The 17592-nt window shown below is 41.1% G+C and overlaps 1 long non-coding RNA gene across 1 annotated transcript; it reads right to left on the bottom strand.

Moving 5' to 3' along the window:
• Positions 1-1822: 1822 nt before the first annotated feature.
• On the bottom strand, positions 1823-10756 carry LOC132659207 (uncharacterized). Its single transcript, XR_009599326.1, has 2 exons — positions 10660-10756; positions 1823-6708 (listed from the first exon to the last, which is right to left on the bottom strand). It is a non-coding gene; the product is annotated as an uncharacterized LOC132659207 (long non-coding RNA).
• Between the last annotated feature and the right edge of the window lie 6836 nt (positions 10757-17592).

Genomic DNA, 17592 nt, shown 5'->3' with positions numbered 1-17592 from the left:
AAGGGGCACAGACATCAAGCAAACAGAGGAACTCTGTATATAACTCTAAAGTCGAAGAAGTTTGTCTGTAGGGACCAGAGCCTTAATAATCTTTGCTTTGCCTCTACTCAGTGGGAAATCTTTCCTCTTCTCCAAAGGACCCAGTGCCCCTATCACTCCCTATCAAAATAAGATTAGTTTACTCTGACTAATGTGTAAATGGCTGCCAGTTTTCCATGTCCTCTCTCACGGAAGTGTTTCCACTTACCAAGACATTTTGATTTTTAAAACTAATTTTTTGGCTGTACTGGGTCTTTGTTGCTTCACAGGCTCTCTACTAGTTGCAGTGAGTGGGAGCCAACCTCTGGTTGTGATGTACAGGCTTCTCATTGCAGAGGCTTCTCTTGTTGCTGAGCACTTGGACTCCAGGGTGCATGGGCTTCAGTAGTTGCAGCTGCCAGGCTCTGGAGCACAGGTTCAACAGTTGTGGTGCACAGGCTAAATTGCTCTGCAGCATGTGAGACCTTCCCGGATCAGGGATCAAACCCATGTCTCCTGCACTGGCAGGTGGATTCTCTACCACCTAGCCACCATTCATGTGTTATGTGTTAGTCGTTCAGTCGTGTCCAACTCTCTGCAACCCCTGGACTGTAGCCCGCCAGGCTCCTCTGTCCATGGGATTCTCCAGGCAAAAGTATTAGAGTGGGCTGGCATTTCCTTCTCTAGGGGATCTTCCCAACCCATGGATCAAACCTGGGTCTTAAAGAACGCAAAGTCTTTCTCAAAACTCTGTATACCTCTTCAGTATCAAATATGTATAAATTAGTTAATTTATTAGTCACAGAATTTTACTGTTGGATGGGACCGTAGAGGTCTTTAGTCAGTCCTAAACTGTCTAGTCAGGAATCCCTCATTCTGGTTCCCCACTACCAGGCTTTCCTGCCTACGCTTAAACACCTTCAATGCACTCAGTGTCTCATAAAAAGGCTGTTCTCCAAAAAAACCTCTAATGTTTGGAACATTCTTCTTTTTATTAGAATCTACCTCCTTGTTATTATCGTCCCTTACCCTGAGTTCTTCAGCACTTTGGATTAATTCAATAGGTGTCTTCTTTGTATCCAAATACACTCAATATTTATACTTGGGTTACCAAAAAATAAACCTTTAAAGACTGCTGGTAAGGAGATCAGTCCTGGGTGTTCTTTGGAAGAAATGATGCTAAAGCTGAAACTCCAGAATTTTGGCCACCTCATGCGAAGAGTTGACTCATTGGAACAGACTCTGATGCTGGGAGGGATTGGGGGCAGGAGGAAAAGGGGATGACAGAGGATGAGATGGCTGGACGGCATCACTGACTCGATGGACGTGAGTTTGGGTGAACTCCAGGAGATGGTGATGGACAGGGAGGCCTGGCGTGCTGCGATTCATGGGGTCGCAAAGAGTCGGACACGACTGAGCGACTGAACTGAACTGAACTGACACTAGAGGAGCAGAAGCGGGAACGTTACAGAGTTGAAGGCATGAGAAAATTCACCCTTACGTATGAGCTGTTTAAAATTATTATAGTTTATAGTCCTTACTACTGTGATATCCAAAATGGTAGTTCTGTTAGAATTCTGTTAGGTAGTTCTGTAAAATGTTTACAGTTAAGCAAAAAGGTGTGGTTAGTTCTAATTATATGTGAGATTTGTGACTAATGTCCCAAAACAAAACAAAGCAAAAATCACTACAAAGCCTGAATAAATGCCTTTTTAGCTCCCATTCCGCATCTAAAGGCTTCCTTATTTTCAGGCAAACTTACATTAACTTTTACCACATTAAGTTATTCAAAATTGCTATTATATTGGGAAACTATTTTTAAGCAATTTACTTCATATTCCATTTTTAAAGTTATTTAACAATTTTACAATTTTTTTAAATTTTACAATTGTTTTACAATTGCTGCAATACACATATACACACACACAAACTCCTCTAAGTTACTATTTTGCTTTTAATAAAAGCATTTTAAGGTCTCAATTTTTCTTCAACCAGTACCTCAAACTAACCAATAAATAAACCTGGCAATTTACATGTACCTAAAAAATATAACCTTTCAGGACCAATACCTGATTCAGATATAAGGAATACTATATACGCATGTTATGAAATTCAAAAAGGTACCTCTCAAAATGCATCAAGAAAATATTTGCAACAATTTAGACTCTGGGGCTGTTTGAATGAAATAGATTAATATAGTACATTCAAAACCCTAAAACTAAATTCTGTGTCTAACAATTTTCAGAGTCCCTTTTGAGACTATTTCCTTAAATTTTTATTTAAAAGTGACAGCCTGCACATGATATGCAGGTAAAAATGTATGGGTAGCTACTAATTAGATTGAGAATACCTAAATGTCAAAAAAAACTTCACCTATTTTTAAAAATGACGTTTTAGATAAATTGAGTTTTACCTTTACTGTGGCAGGCAGCATGTAAATTACAAAGCAGTAATGTATTACTGTGGAAGTCCCCCATCTATGCGACAATTTGGGTCATCTTTTTCTCAGTTTGATTTTTATTAACACTACCCCAAAACATGTATATAGCCTTTTGGTTCTGCAAAGAACAGCTCTGGTTTTCCTGTTTGTAATTTTTACATACAGCTTTATCCAGTGACTCCATTTTATCAAATTATGACAAATTGTTATTTTGATAGTTTTTATATTGTTGACATGATTTTTTAATCTCATCCAAACTCTAGAAATTACTGGCCCAGTGTTCTCAAACACTGGAAGAGTAATGTAACATTTATATACTTGAGTGAGTTTGGACTTTCCGTCCCTTAATCTCCAAGTATGCCCCTGCCTACCAGCATCACATCCATCTTGTCTGCTTTGAACCTCAACCAGTTGGTTCTTAACCACGTCCAAAACTCAGCCAGGCACTGGGAGAATCGAGCCACCACACCATCTGGATCAAAGGAAAGACAGCCTCAGTAGTAACGAGACTGGAGACGATCCTACAAGCTCAGCATTCACCCCATCTCTAATTTTTAAAGACAGCCAGGAATTAGGACAGGAATCCCATGATAATTTTAGAAAAACATTAATGAGCCTTGAGTCATGCAATTTGCAACTGATGATAAAGGAATACAAGTGGCTCAATAAATAGGTCGCCTCATTCCACCCATGACTGAAGAAAGGTTCACTCAAGGTCCGGTCACCTCGGCTAAGTGGCCTGAGTAGATCGACCAGTCTTGTAACTGCACAAGCTTTTCTGGAAAATTAAAGAGTTTTAGCGTTGGTGGAAGTTTTAGGGATAACTGGGGCCCAGAGAGAAGTAGTGACTCGCCCAAGGTCATAAAGCAAACGAGGACTAGAGATGGTCTCCAGGCCAGAGATCTTTCCACCAAAAGCTGAAAGAACAAGGCCATTCAAAGGTGGGGGAGGCATCTGTCCCCAGGGATCTTCCCACGGGCTGTGAGGACCTCTTTCCCTCACATCAGTGGCCTTTTTGGGCCTTTCTTCCCTCCTTTACTCCCTCTGAAAAGAGCTGGTTTGCCCAGGACCCGTTTGCCCAGGACCCTGCTCACCACCAGGGATCCTGAGCCACAAGGGAAGCCCCCAAAGTGAATTTTTAGTTATAAAATGTTATGCATCACATCAGGAGGGCAGGTCCTCTTTTAGACAAGGAACAACTAAAATTACCCTGTTCAGGTAACTACTAAAGCAACTTTCTTAATGGCAGTGACCTCTATTTGTTGAGTTGTGCCAAATTCTTTACAAACATCCCATTGCTTCCACGGACAGTGCAATTATCATTTTTTATTTCACAGATGAACAAACTGTTACCACCTAGCCCAGAGGCATGTAAGAAATGACACTAATTCTCATACTTGTCTTTCCAAAAGGCTAATCTGACCCTGGTTTTGGCAGCAGTTACCAGCTGAAGGCAGAAGTAGAAGCTAGAGACCAAAGTTCCCCTGAGCAATCCAGAAAGGAAACTCATTCTTCTGCATCACTGGTGGTGGGGACCTCAGAGCCACTCTGTGCTGCTGGTGCCTCTGGCCCTCCTCATTTATGCTGGACTCTTTCAGAAGCTGTGTTAATGCTTTCAAGGTCTGATAAGTTAAACAGTAGCTAAGTTTAAAGATGCATTGAAACACTGCTCCGGAAGCCTGCTTATCAACCTACTGGGCTGCCTTGACTTAAAGTTATTCCCAGTCAAGGTGTAAAGGATGCTTTGGAGGCCACTAGAGACTTTAGCTGCAAATCAAGGGCAGCCTCCGAACATCCTAACAGGGCCTTGCTACTGCTGCTGCTAAGTCACTTCAGTCGTGTCCGACTCTGTGCGACCCCATAGACAGCAGCCCACCAGGCTCCCCCGTCCCTGGGATTCTCCAGGCAGAATACTGGAGTAGGTTGCCATTTCCTTCTCCAGGGCCTTAAACATCCAATAGTCCCCTCTGGACACAAGAGCTGACCATGTGTCCTAATTCTTAGAGGGCAAAGCAACAGAATTGCTCCAAATAGGCCAGTTTTATACCATTTATGGAAGCCCTGAGTCTTTTCAAAGGTCCTTTTACCAACCAAGGGACCTGTACTGAGAAAGAGAACACAGCTTGGTAAAAAAGTACACCCCAGTACTTAACTCCCAGGGTACTCTAATGATCCCAAGGGATACGGAACAAGACTGAAAGTGCTCAAAACCAAATGAATTCAAAACCTAGAGATAGTCTCCCAAGGAGCTTGGGATGGGAGGGGATATTGAAACCCAAGAACTGAGTAGAGCAAGGCCAGAAAGTCAGGAATCATCGGCTACCTGCTAAGACTCTATCTCAACACATCTCGATTCCACTGGTTTTGGAAATATTACTGACACTTAGTCCAGAATGGTTTCAATGTCAGTCTAACTTAATGAAAGGGTAAATCTGGGGCCACAGCAACCCACCATAATTATAGAGATTCATTTTGGATAACCCTGTTTACAGGATAACAGACTTAAGTCAAACTACTAAATTTGAGAAGATGAAAATGCTCAGTCCAGTTCAGCAGTTCAGAGATGAATGAAATCAAGCTCCATTGTTTTAATGCAAATGAGAGGGCTTTTTAAAATGTTATTTGCAAATATCTAGCTTTATCTAATTTTATGTTCTTTTCTTCTGCTATGGTGTGTCTTGAGGACCATCATATGGATGTGGCTTGGCATAAGTAGATCATCAGCTTCTAAAAAGACTTATCAGGGAGTGTAAGATAACAGAAGTCAGAGTTCTGTTCAGGATTGTTGGAGGGGTTTGGAAGGAGGAGGAGGAAAAGGGGCATCAAAGACTTGCAGACCATCCGAGGTAAGGGTTTCGAACTTTTCTGCGTTCCATTTCCTCTAATCTGGATTGGCACATCCAACCAGATTCTTGCCTTCAGTGCCACTTTTAAATCCTAAGAGATGAGAACATCAGAGCACTGGTTACTATTTTTTTTTTTTTTAAAGTAAAAGTGTTAATCACTCAGTCATGTCTGACTCTGCAACCCCATGGACTGTAACCCGCCAGGCTCCTCTGCCCATAATTCTCCAGATAAGAATACTGGAGTGGGTAGCTATTCCCTTCTCCAGGGAATCTTCCCGATCCAAGGATCAAACTCTGGTCTCCTGCACTGCAAGTGAATTTTCTACCATCTGAGCCACCAGGGAAGCCCCATCTTTAAAAAAGTATGATCTCAATTCAGAATGAGGCAGATCTATATTAACTAACCTGAAGCAACTTCCAAGGTACACTAATAACTTTTTTTTTAAGTTTCAGAATGGCATGTATTTTGTGCCACTTGTGTACCTGCAAATGGAAGGAGATGTATACAGAAAGTGCTTATGTATGTATAGAGTATATCCAGATTCTAGGATACATTCAAGTCAGTTCAGTTCAGTCATTCAGTCATGTCCGACTCTTTGCAACCCCATGGACTGAAGCATGCCAGGCCTCCCTGTCCATCACCAACTCCCGGACCTTGCTCAAATTGATGTCTATCAAGTCGGTGATGCCATCCAACCATCTCATCCTCTGTCATCTCCTTCTCCTCCTGCCTTCAATTTTTCCAGCATTTTGGTCTTTTTTAATGAGTCAGTTCTTCTCATCAGGTGGCCAGAGTAGCGGAGCTTCAGCTTCAGTGTTAGTCCTTCCAACGAATATTCAGGACTGATTTATATCCATCTCCTTGTAGTCCAACGGACTCTCAGGAGTCTTCTCTAAAACTACAGTTCAAAGTATCAGTTCTTCAGTGTTCAGCCTTCTTTATGGTCCAACTGTCACATCCATACATGACTACTGGAAAAACCATAGCTTTGACTAGATGGATCTTTGTCAGCAAAGTAATGTCTCTGCTTTTTAATATGCTGTCTAAGTTGGTCATAGCTTTTCCTCCAAGGAGTAAGCATCTTTTAATTTTATGGCTGCAGTCACCATCTGCAGTGATTTTGGAGCCCAAGAAAATAAAATCTGTTACTGTTTCCACTGTTTCCCCACCTATTTCCCATGAAGTGATGGGACTGGATGCCATGATCTTACTTTCCTGAATGTTGAGTTTTAAGTCAGTTTTTTCACTCTCCTCTTTCACTGTCATCGAGAGGCTCTTTAGTTCCTCTTCGTTTTCTGCCATGACGGTGGGGTCATCTGCGTATCCAAACTTATTAATATTTCTCCAGGCAGTCTTGATTCCATCCTGTGCTTCATCCAGCCCAGCATTTCTCATGATGTACTCTGCATAGAAGTTAAATAAGCAGGGTGTCAATACACAGCCTTGATGTACTCCTAGGATACATTAGAAAGAGGCAAATGTAAGGCAATTGTGGGGGCGATATGTCTCCCTCACACTATATATCTTTTGTAGTTCTACTTTTTTCCAAGTTTGGAAAAGTAATAATGAAAAAAAATGCACCATTTCACTAAGAAACTATATTTTCCAGACCAATATATGACCTATAAGACTTAGAAATTTTATATGGTGAGAGTAGTGTGCAGAAATAAAGTGACCCAGGGCTGTCTTACACAGTCAGTCAAGACACAGCTTAGCCCCCAAAGATTCCATTTTTGTTAAAGGGGTTCTTTTGGTGCTTTTTTTAAGTCTTTTTTTCTCTTTGGATTTTATGAAGATTCTTCATGGTGGTGAAAGAAATCACAAAGACTTTGAAAGAGAAAATGTGTTACTGCGTTAGTTATTAAATAAAAGCATTCCTTTAACTCTCTGGAAAGAGAACTACAAAGAAAAGCTGAAGTCACTTAAAAGATTTATTTCTCTTGCTCTAACTACTAGTGAATATGGATCAACATGGACACCCAGTGGCCAAATTTAATTTTCTTTATCCCTGAAATTCTTTTCTATGTGATTTGCCATTTTCCAAAATCTCCATTGAGTATTACTTAAGTCTATGACTTGTTCACTGAAAGTGAATTACGTCTTACAAAGCCAGATTAAATTAGTAAATATTACTTCACACATAATTAATAGATTTTTTTTTTCTGTATCTTTGTTTGCTTTTTGTTAACCTAACATTAGAAAGTAATTTGCCTTCTGTTGACAGAACAATGTATTCAATTTCTGATAGAAACTAATGAGACAAATTGAAATTATGTAGCAAACCTAAATAGACAGTAAAATAATTTATAGCCTTAGCTCTTCCTATATCAAACAGAAAAATTACCTATTTTAAGTTATTTCTAATAATTCAATATTTAATACTTTTAGAATCTTGAGAGTGATATAGTAAATATGCTAATTAGGTAACCCTTTCAGAGTTAGTTTTATCTCTATTTAAGGAGTAGAAAAAGAAATAAAATATATACTTTTTTAGAATGATCTCTTATATGAGTACTTTGGAAATTTTTTAATAAGGTTTAGATGAGATGTGTATTGTAGGATCCATTTTAATGACTCTAAAGGAGAAACAGAAAAATCTTGATTTTTATAAAATTAATATTTTAGCAAATATATCTAACCTGTTTAACAGAGATTACCAGACAAGAAAGAAGTGAATTATGGAGTCAGAAAAAATCAAAGTCCAACCTCTAAATGGGTAATCTGGAGCAAGTCTCAGCACTTTACCAAATTTCAATTTTCTTCTCTATAAAATGGAGCTATTATTCCTGACTTACAGAGCCATGGTGAGGATTAAATAAGGTACAACTTTAAATGCTTATGACTATACCTGGCACAGATAGATAAACAGCAGCTATTATTACTACTATAATAAAAGCAAGATTATGAAAGTCTAGTAGGGGCTTCCCCAGTGATCCAGTGGGTAAGACGCCACTGCAGGGGTCACAGGTTCAGTCCATAGTTAGAGAGCTAAGATCCCACATGCTGAGCAGTGAGGCCAAAAGAAAAAAAAAAAATAGAAAGTCAAATAATACCCACACAAAGCACACAAAGCAGACATCTCTTCTTCAATCAGCCTTCTGGCATCTGCTCTGATGTAATATAGTGGCCCCAGATAATCTAAAAGTATAAATAATCTAAAAGGTTAAATAATCCAAATTAGAACTATCTGCAACTGTGTTTCTATTAGACAATATTTTTATGGCCTATTTATTTTCACAATAACTTTTTAATGAAAAATTAAAATAAGATTGACAATCAGGGCTCTCTAAAATTTTTTTCTTTCAGAAAAAAAACAAGTTTACTGACTACCCCACAAACCTCCATGTGTGATGTGTGTAAATCAATGTATTTATACATCATACACATTTTAAAAATACACCCCCAAAATAGAAAAGCTTCAAGCATGAGAAAAATGTAAATCAAAGTGGAGACATTCTTCCGTGTTCCTCAATAGGTATCCTATGCATGCCTGAGGGGGAACCTCCATGCTAGAGGCTGCTACCCTGACAATTCTTTGACTTCTCACCAGTAAAGAGAGACAAACTGATGGGTGACCTGGCACAGGAGAACAGCAAGGACTTTGAGGTTCCCGTCCTGCACTGAAAACTGGTCTTCCATTTGCGACCTTGGCAAATCTGTTCATCTCTTTGAGCATCAGGGTCCTCTGCTATCAAAGGAGGGCGATACCCACAAATGATACCGTCTGTAACACACAGTGTTTGGAGCACAGTATCATTACTACTGAGAGCTGAAGGAACTCTTCACAGATCACTTAAGACACTAAGGCTAAAATGACTGTGCGTGTGTGTTAGTTGCTCAGTTGTGTCTGATTCTTTGCGACCCCGTGGACTGTAGCCCACCAGGCTCCTCTGTCCATGGAATTTCCCAGGCAAAAATACTGGAGTGGATTGCCATTTCCTCCTCAAAAGGATCTTCATGACCCAGGGATCAAACCAGACCTCCTGCATTGCAGATGGATTCTTTGCAATAAATCCGTCTGAGCCACCAGGGAAGCGCACAGAATGACAAGTCTTTTTAAAGACTAGGAAACTTGCCTAAAGCCCCACAGCTAGCGTCAGACAAATCCAGAACCATCCCGTTTATGGAACTGTTTGCTATGTCAAAATGTGCACAGTTGGGCAAGGTTTCCCTGGGACTGGGTACGTAAATTCTGCCATAAAATTTTATTCCGTGTGTAATCTACATAAAGATACAATGAAAAGGTACCCATATGCTGTTGTACATCTTTAAAAATCCCACAAGTCGATTTACAGGGCAGAAATAGAGACGCAGACACAGAGAACAGACTTGTGGGTCACAGCGCGGCAAGACAAGGGTGGCAGGAATTGAGAGAGTAGCACTGAAACCTGTGCATTCCCACATGTAAGACAGATGAAAGTGAAAGTTGCCCAGGCATGTCCGACTCTTTGTGACCCCGTGGACTTTACAGTCCATGGAACTCTCCAGGTAAGAATACTGGAGTGGTAGGCTTTCTCTTCTCCAGGGGATCTTCCCAACCCAGGGATCGAACCCAGGTCTCCCGCATTTGCAGGCGGATTCTTTACCAGCTGAGCCACAAGGGAAGCCCAAGAATACTGGAGTGGGTAGCCTATCCCTTCTCCAGGAGATCTTCCCGACCCAGGAATTGAACCAGAGTCTCCTACATTGCAGATGGATTCTTTACCAACTAAGCTATTAGTGAAACTAGTGGGAAATTGCTATATAGTGCAAGATGCTCAGCCAGGTGCTTTGTGACAACCTAGAGGGATGGGGTGGGGTGGGGGTTGGGAAGGAGGTTCAGGAGGCGGGGGATATATGCATACTTATGGCTGTTTCATGTTTATATATGGCAGAAACCAATACAACATTGTAAAGCAATTATCCTTCAATTAGAAACAAATTTTTAAAATATCCCACAAGTCACAGAGGAAAATAAGCCCTACTATCAGTACCAAAAATCTCTTCAATACATTTTAGTTTTAAACCTATACAAATGGGAAATGCTCTGGCCTAGGAGAAAGGCTATCTAGATTCTAGTCCCAAATGTAACATGGCCCAGTCATCTGATTACTCTCTACATTCTTTTCCTCGTGTACTAAGCAAAAGTGACAATATTCACATTTGCAGCAGAATCGCATGTAATAATACAGGTTAGTGGAAGGATTCTATGAATAAATGTCATGATTGCTAATGTCCTCTCCTCCTGCAACAGTGAAACTGCAAGACATATAACTCCCCCACACACATTCGAGAATTCAGTATCCTCCCAAAAGATCCAGTCTCCTTAGAGAAAAGACCAAAGACCACTCCACTAGATCACAAGTGAATCTTACCAACAAAGAGTACCGACATATTCTGCCTTCTCCGAATGCCCTTTTTGTCCTCTGACCTCCATAGGAGGTAGCCTCAGTCCTAGGCCTGTTCTGAGCCAGTCCTTATCAGCAGCCCCAGGCCCTTCAGCCTGTAGACCAGGTGTACTCTGCTAGGCATGAGCCCTGGAATTTCAAGTAGCCAGGATCTACCTGACCTCTCCCTGACCCAAGTCATGGGAGTCCTTCAGACAGCATCTGTCTTGGCTCACCTGGCTGGAGCTTTTGTCCTTTACTGGGACTTACGTCTTAACCAGTTTACAGTAGATACCATATTATGGGCCTACTATCTGGGTAGTTTACATACAGTATTTTAAACACTTAAAGCAATCTATGAAGTGGTGATTACTATTCCACTTTACAGTTATGGAAACTGAGGTGGTAAACAAAGCCACCTCCAACATAGGAACTTCAGTGATGATCCCAATCATGTAAATTTAGGAATCATTTAATCAAAATTTGGAGCCGTAGCAGAAGATAGGCACAAGGCTCTTACAAAGTGGCTTCAACTTCCAGATTAACAAATGAAACATGAATGTGTTTCATATGAAGCAACTGTGCAACAATTATTTAAATAATTATTATCAAGGTTAGATGGGGGTAACTCTCTTCTCATCACCAAGAAAGTGTCAGGCTTATGTGACATCTCTGCTCTAATTAGACTTTAAGGTGACCACGCATGACACTTTCTCCCTTCCTGTCCGAGGACTGACCAAGTAGTATCAAAAGTGGAGTTGATAGATGAGGCCAATAGATGGGGAAAACACACCTCCTTAGAATGTGTTTATACTTCAACAAGTGACTATGCTGCACTTTAGTTGGCATTGTTTTCTTCTGTGTCAAAAACTATAAAGCCAAGTATGCGACCGTATTTGTGAGGAATGGTAGCACATGCCCCTGGAAGCACTTGTGCAGCAGCCAAATTGAGCAGCCTTTAAGAGAATCTTAAAGGGGAGAGATCAGAACAAATCAGTGTCAGCGCCCTAGCAAAGCAGCTAGAGTCTACTCAAACCTTCAGACTTCAAAGAGGACAACAGTTGGTTTCCACACAAGTTCCCATCAATGTTGACAAGGTCATGGATGTCAACCTATGTCAGACCTTTTTCATGACTTGCTGCTATAATAATATTCTGTGTTTGGAGAAGATTTTCATGCCAGAGAACCACTCTGATTTTTTTTTAATTTGCCATCAGAAAACATCAGAAGTCTCCTAGTTAAATACAGAAACCAGCCTTTACATTTTTCTAAGCTTCTAAGAGATGATCTCCACTGATATTATCAGAAAAGAACTCCTTCCGGATGCCCTGAAGTAGAGAGATGTATGGGTGGCCTTGCCTGCTGTAATTTGATGTTGATTTTTTGGTGCCTTCATTCTGGTTCAGTAATGGAAAGGTGACCAGAGGGAGTTTCACAGTCATCAGAATTCTCTTGCCCCAAACATCCACATTCCTTGCCTTTTTATCTGTTGCCCATAAATAACAGGCTACACAGCATAATCTCCAAAGCCACCGATTTTCCAAGATAAATGAGCAAGAAACTCTGATTTCAAACTTATTGTTCCATATCAAATCTCTGCTGCAATAATCACCATTGGATTGCCAGACACTAAAATTTTTGACAATACATTGTCAAAAGATAATTTTTAAGGTAAAATCATCTCATAGAGTTATGAAAATGAATGTGTTAAAGATTTTATTTAAACTCAATGAGGAAAGTGAGGAGGTGTTACAACCAATTCAAAGAAGTCAAAAAGCACAAATTTCCATGGAGTAAAGAAATGGTGGAAAGAACATGCAAACAGAGGCAAAACTAGCTTTTTCTGTAGTGGGAGAGAATAGCCAACTGCACCTCTACTAGACAGGATAGAATTTGCATGTCTACAGACAAGAACTGTTTTACCCTACAATCAATATTTAATAATTTATAGAATTGTGAAAAGCTCATAAAAACAAAACCAGAAAACATGGAAGGATATCCCCTAGAGAATGTATTGTTTTTCACTGAAGCACAAAGATATAAATACAGTATCTGTATTTATAACAAATTGAGTTTAAGGAATCAACCAATAAGTGACCGTAAATGAATAGCCTGGAAGAATGGTACAAATTATCAAAGATCTTTCAAGGAGTGTGGCCAATAAGATTTTCCCAGTTTCTAGTCATTAAAATGTTACCCCATCTTCAAGAATAAAAGCAAATACTATACTATGTGGAGCATATAGTTGATTCCAGAATACTGACTGAATCATGTTCTTCCATGTTCCTTGAGGAACTGCAGTCCAAAACTTTATTTGAGATATTATTCCATCTGTACCTAAACTTCACTCTTTTTCTTTTTTTAACCACAAGGGTAAGATTTGTGGAACTGAATATGAAAAGAGCTTCTGGCCCCATAACTCAGATAATGATGACTCTAACATACAATGTTGCAAGTTGAGGTGAGATTTAAAATTGCCATATCATATTGACCAATAATAAAGGTCTTTCCCTAGCACCTCCTTTAGTGCCATTTGACTTTGATTTTACTTTATTTTGCTTTACCAGCTGAGATCTCACAAATCCACAAATTGAAGGAAGCAATAATTCCTGAAAGTGAAAGAAGAGAGTGAAAAAGTTGGTTTAAACTCATTAATTTGTCTGCAAAGATCCATCTAGTCAAGGCTATGGTTTTTCCAGTAGTCATGTATGGATGTGAGACTTGGACTATAAAGAAAGCTGAGTGCCGAAGAGTTGATGTTTTTGAACTGTGGTGTTGGAGAAGACTCTTGACAGTCCCTTGGACTGCAAGGAGATCCAATCAGTCCATCCTAAAGGAGATCAGTCCTGGGTGTTCATTGGAAGGACTGATGTTGAAGCTGAAACTCCAATACTTTGGCCACCTGAATTGGAAATTTCCTGATACTGGGAAAGATTGAGGGCAGGAGGACAAGGGGAAGACAGAGGATGAGATGGTTGGATGGCATCACTGACTCAATGGACATGAGTTTGGGTGAACTCCGGCAGTTGGTGATGGACAGGGAAGCTTGGTGTGTGGCAGTTCATGGGGTCATGAACAGTCGGACACGACTGAGCAACTGAACTGAACTGAAATGAGTCACCACAATTGCTGAATGGTATTTCTATACCTGATATTTCAACTGATATTTCTACACCTGCTCGTATAACACAGAAACATCACATGGTACTGCCGACCTTCTGGTCCCATCACTTCATGGCAAATAGATGGGGAAAAAGTGCAAACAGTGACAGACTTTATTTTCTAGGGCTCCCAAATTGCTGCAGATGGTGACTGCAGCCACGAAATTAAGATGCTTGCTCCTTGGAAGGAAAGCTATGACAAACCTAGACAGAGTATTAAAAAGTAAAAACATCACTTTGCCAACAGAGGTCCGTATAGTCTGACTCTTTGTGACCCCATGGACTGTAGCTCACAAGGCTCCTCTGTTCATGGGATTTTTCCAGGCAAGAATACTGAAATGGGTTGCCATTTCCTCCTCCAGAAAATCTTCCTGACCCAGGGATCAAACTTGCCTCTCCACTTTTGCAGGCAGATTCTCTACTGCTGAGCCCACCTGGGAAGCCCCTACCTTAGTACATTATAAGCCAAATGGAGACCAGTGGAACTACATGCCATGGGCCTGACTAATATTGGTGTGAGGCAGGATAACATTTTTTTAAATAGTAAACAAATGCAATTTTGGTTTCCTGCTGCTGCTGCTGCTGCTGCTAAGTCGCTTCAGTCGTGTCCGACTCTGTGCGACCCCATAGACGGCAGCCCACCAGGCTCCCCGTCCCTGGGATTCTCCAGGCAAGAACACTGAAGTGGGTTACTGTTTCCTTCTCCAATGCATGAAAGTGAAAAGTGAAAGTGAAGTCGGTCAGTCTTGTCTGACCCTCAGCGACCCCATGGACTGCAGCCTAACTGGTAGCAATTCCTAGTTTCCCTGAGGCTACCTATCTACCTAGCCTAGAATAAGGAAACTAATTAAGTTGCTCCCTCAGCTCACAGAAGAGACAGTCTGAAAACAAAAGCAAAGGGCCTGAGTTACAAGTCCTTGAGAAAATACAGTGATTAACTTGTTTTGAAATGCAACAGGACTTGACTTGCAAGATTTCAGCTAAAGCCTGAAAGACTAATCAGAGAATTTTGTGATACCCATAGCAATGGTTCCATATTGAAAGAAAGGGCATCTTTTTAACCCTAAAAGGATACAAGATCTTTCTAGGTTGGGACAAGATGGGAAGTAAAAATTGCAAGTGAAGAGTCTACTCCTTGGTTCCCTCCTCCTTTCACCCAGAATGAAATTCAGGTAGTCCTAGACTTTTCTGGTCATTCTTAGGTGATAAAACCCCAAATGGTCACATTGAGTTGCAAACAAAGTCTCACGAGAAATAAGAAACTATGCAATCTCAAGTAACTACCAAAACATTAAATTTAACTTCTCCTCTCTTCCAATTGAGGTCTTTGTAGGTAAGTCAACCAACGACTGGAATATGATTTCATTTCTCCACCCTAAGCTTTTACTCCTTCTCACCTATGTCTTATTTTGCTATGTGTTATTCAGCTTCTCAAGGGTCAAAGCAGGCGGAGAGAAGGAAAAGGGGAGCAGGGAGGGAGAACAGGAAAGTTATTAGCTAATTGAAACTGTCATGAAATGGTCCTTGCCCTCTGATCCGATAGATGTTTAAAGCTGGCTTTAAATGTATGGTCCCTTTTAGGACTCTAGAAATCCTCACTGGGAACATTCTATTTTGTTTCTGGTCCTAGTGGATGCATCTCTCCCACCCCCCACCCTGCTAGTTGCTCCCCCTGACATTCCACAGTCCATTCTTTCCCTTGGGTTCCCATCATTCAGTCCAGGCTTGGGATTTCAAAGAACCTCAATTCAGTTCAGTCACTCAGTCGTGACTCTTTTCGACCCCACGGACTGCAGCACACCAGGCCTCCCTGGCCTCAGGCCTCAGGGAGCCTCAGGCCTGTCTTTTCTCCCAATGATCACATCTGATTGAGAAAACACACAAACACATCCTTTGCTCCCACCTTGGATGGGCTGGATAGCCCACATTCCTGTCTTTTACATTTTTCCCTCAAAAGTCAGGCCTCAGTTCACAGGGCTACACTCTGCCTCACCCCACCCTCAACTACATGAATCTCATAGCAAGATTCCTGAGGAACTTTTCCCACCAGATTTAGTTGAACAGCAAGGAGGCAGGGAGGGCTCACAACAGAGCTCTCTTCAAAGACATCCTCCATCCAATCCTCTCTTCCCATCTCCAACCCTATCCTATAGAACTGGGATATGAAAAAGATTTAGAAATTTCCCTTGAAATTTTACAAATCCTCACAATCCACTCCGACAGCTGGCATTTGTCATCTTAAGATCTTAGCTTAAATTTTCATTTATAGATCCCGTTACAAGTGTTTTCTACTATCAGAGGGAATAAGGACTCATCAACAACATAGGTTCAGTTACGGAGAATAAAAGAAAGTTCAATTTTAACTCATTTAATGGGCTTCCCTGGTGGCTCAGAGGTTAAAGCGTCTGCCTCCAATGCGGGAGACCCGGGTTCGATCCCCTGGAGAAGGAAATGGTAACCCACTCCAGTATTCTTGCCTGGAGAATCCCATGGACGGAGAAGCCTGGTAGATTACAGTCCACGGGGTGGCAAAGAGTCGGACACGACTGAGCGACTTCACTCACACTAAGTTATCATTAAATGTTGGCCCAGCTTGATTCTTATTTACCCTCGGTACAATACATGCATGTCATAAGAGAGTCCTGAAAAACAGGACTCCTGTTTTTCTTCCCCCAAAGAACCCAATGGAAACAAGAGCAACTCTTTGGCCAAGAAAGGAAAGCAATACAGTGAAGGGATAAACAAGTTGGCAACCATCTGCAAAAACTTCAGGTTTCCTCTCCCCCATCAATATCAAAAAATGTTTGTGTAGGGACTTCCCTGGTGGTCCAGTGACTAAGACTCTGAGCTCCCAGTACAGGGGGCCCAGGTTAGAACTCCAGTCAGGGAACTAGTTCCCATATGCTGCAGCTTGGAATTCACACGCTGCAACTGAAAGATGTGCATGCTGAAAGAAAATCAAAGATCCTGTGTGCCGCCACTAAGACCCAGCGCAGCCAAATGAACATATTTAAAGAAGTTTGTGCACCCATGGCTCTGCAGCCTTAGAAAGTGATACAGAGAATAATTTCAACAGTCGATGGCTACTGCTTGGTCTGTATCACTGAAGATGATCGGAAGCAAGAGGTAAAAATGTTCACAGCCAAAAAACAGACAGAGGAGGCAGGGGCAATGGTGAAGAGAGACAATAGCTCACCTGGGTTTGAACTCGAAGATTTGCTGCTTGCTCCACATTTCAGGAGATGCAAGATGACTGAGCACAGACTAAACGTGCTCAGGGGCTTATCTACCCCCTACAAGAGGAGTTAAGTGGTATTATTGAATATTTGCAAATTAGATCAACGGCGTAGAGTTTGTAGTCACACAAGTTCTATGTCAAGTTAACTTCTAATGTTTGATGTAGTTACTTTTACTAATCTTCTTAACACAACTTCATGTCAGTATTATTAACATACTTCAGGTGTCACCAAGAGTACTAGGAAAGGGAACTGTGCCACCCAGCAATATTCCATCGAAGCTGGAGGAACTCATGAAAGACTGCACAGAACGGGTGCACTTGCCCTCTAAAATGGCCCACACTCTGGAGTGTGCATCCCTCTGTATCTGAATAAATCCGTTTCTTACCTCTTAGGAAAAAAAAATAATAAGAAAATGTTAGTATTTTAATTCTATTACATTCTTGTGTTTGTTAATATATCTGAAGAATTCCTAGGGTGATACCAGAACAGTTAAGGGCTGTCACCTGAGGCTCACTCACGAT

The sequence above is a fragment of the Ovis aries genome, chromosome 2 (assembly GCF_016772045.2).
Source record: "Ovis aries strain OAR_USU_Benz2616 breed Rambouillet chromosome 2, ARS-UI_Ramb_v3.0, whole genome shotgun sequence".
NCBI lineage: Eukaryota > Metazoa > Chordata > Mammalia > Artiodactyla > Bovidae > Ovis > Ovis aries.
Note: the sequence above shows the minus strand (reverse complement) of the source record. Positions and strands in the feature narration are given on the sequence as shown.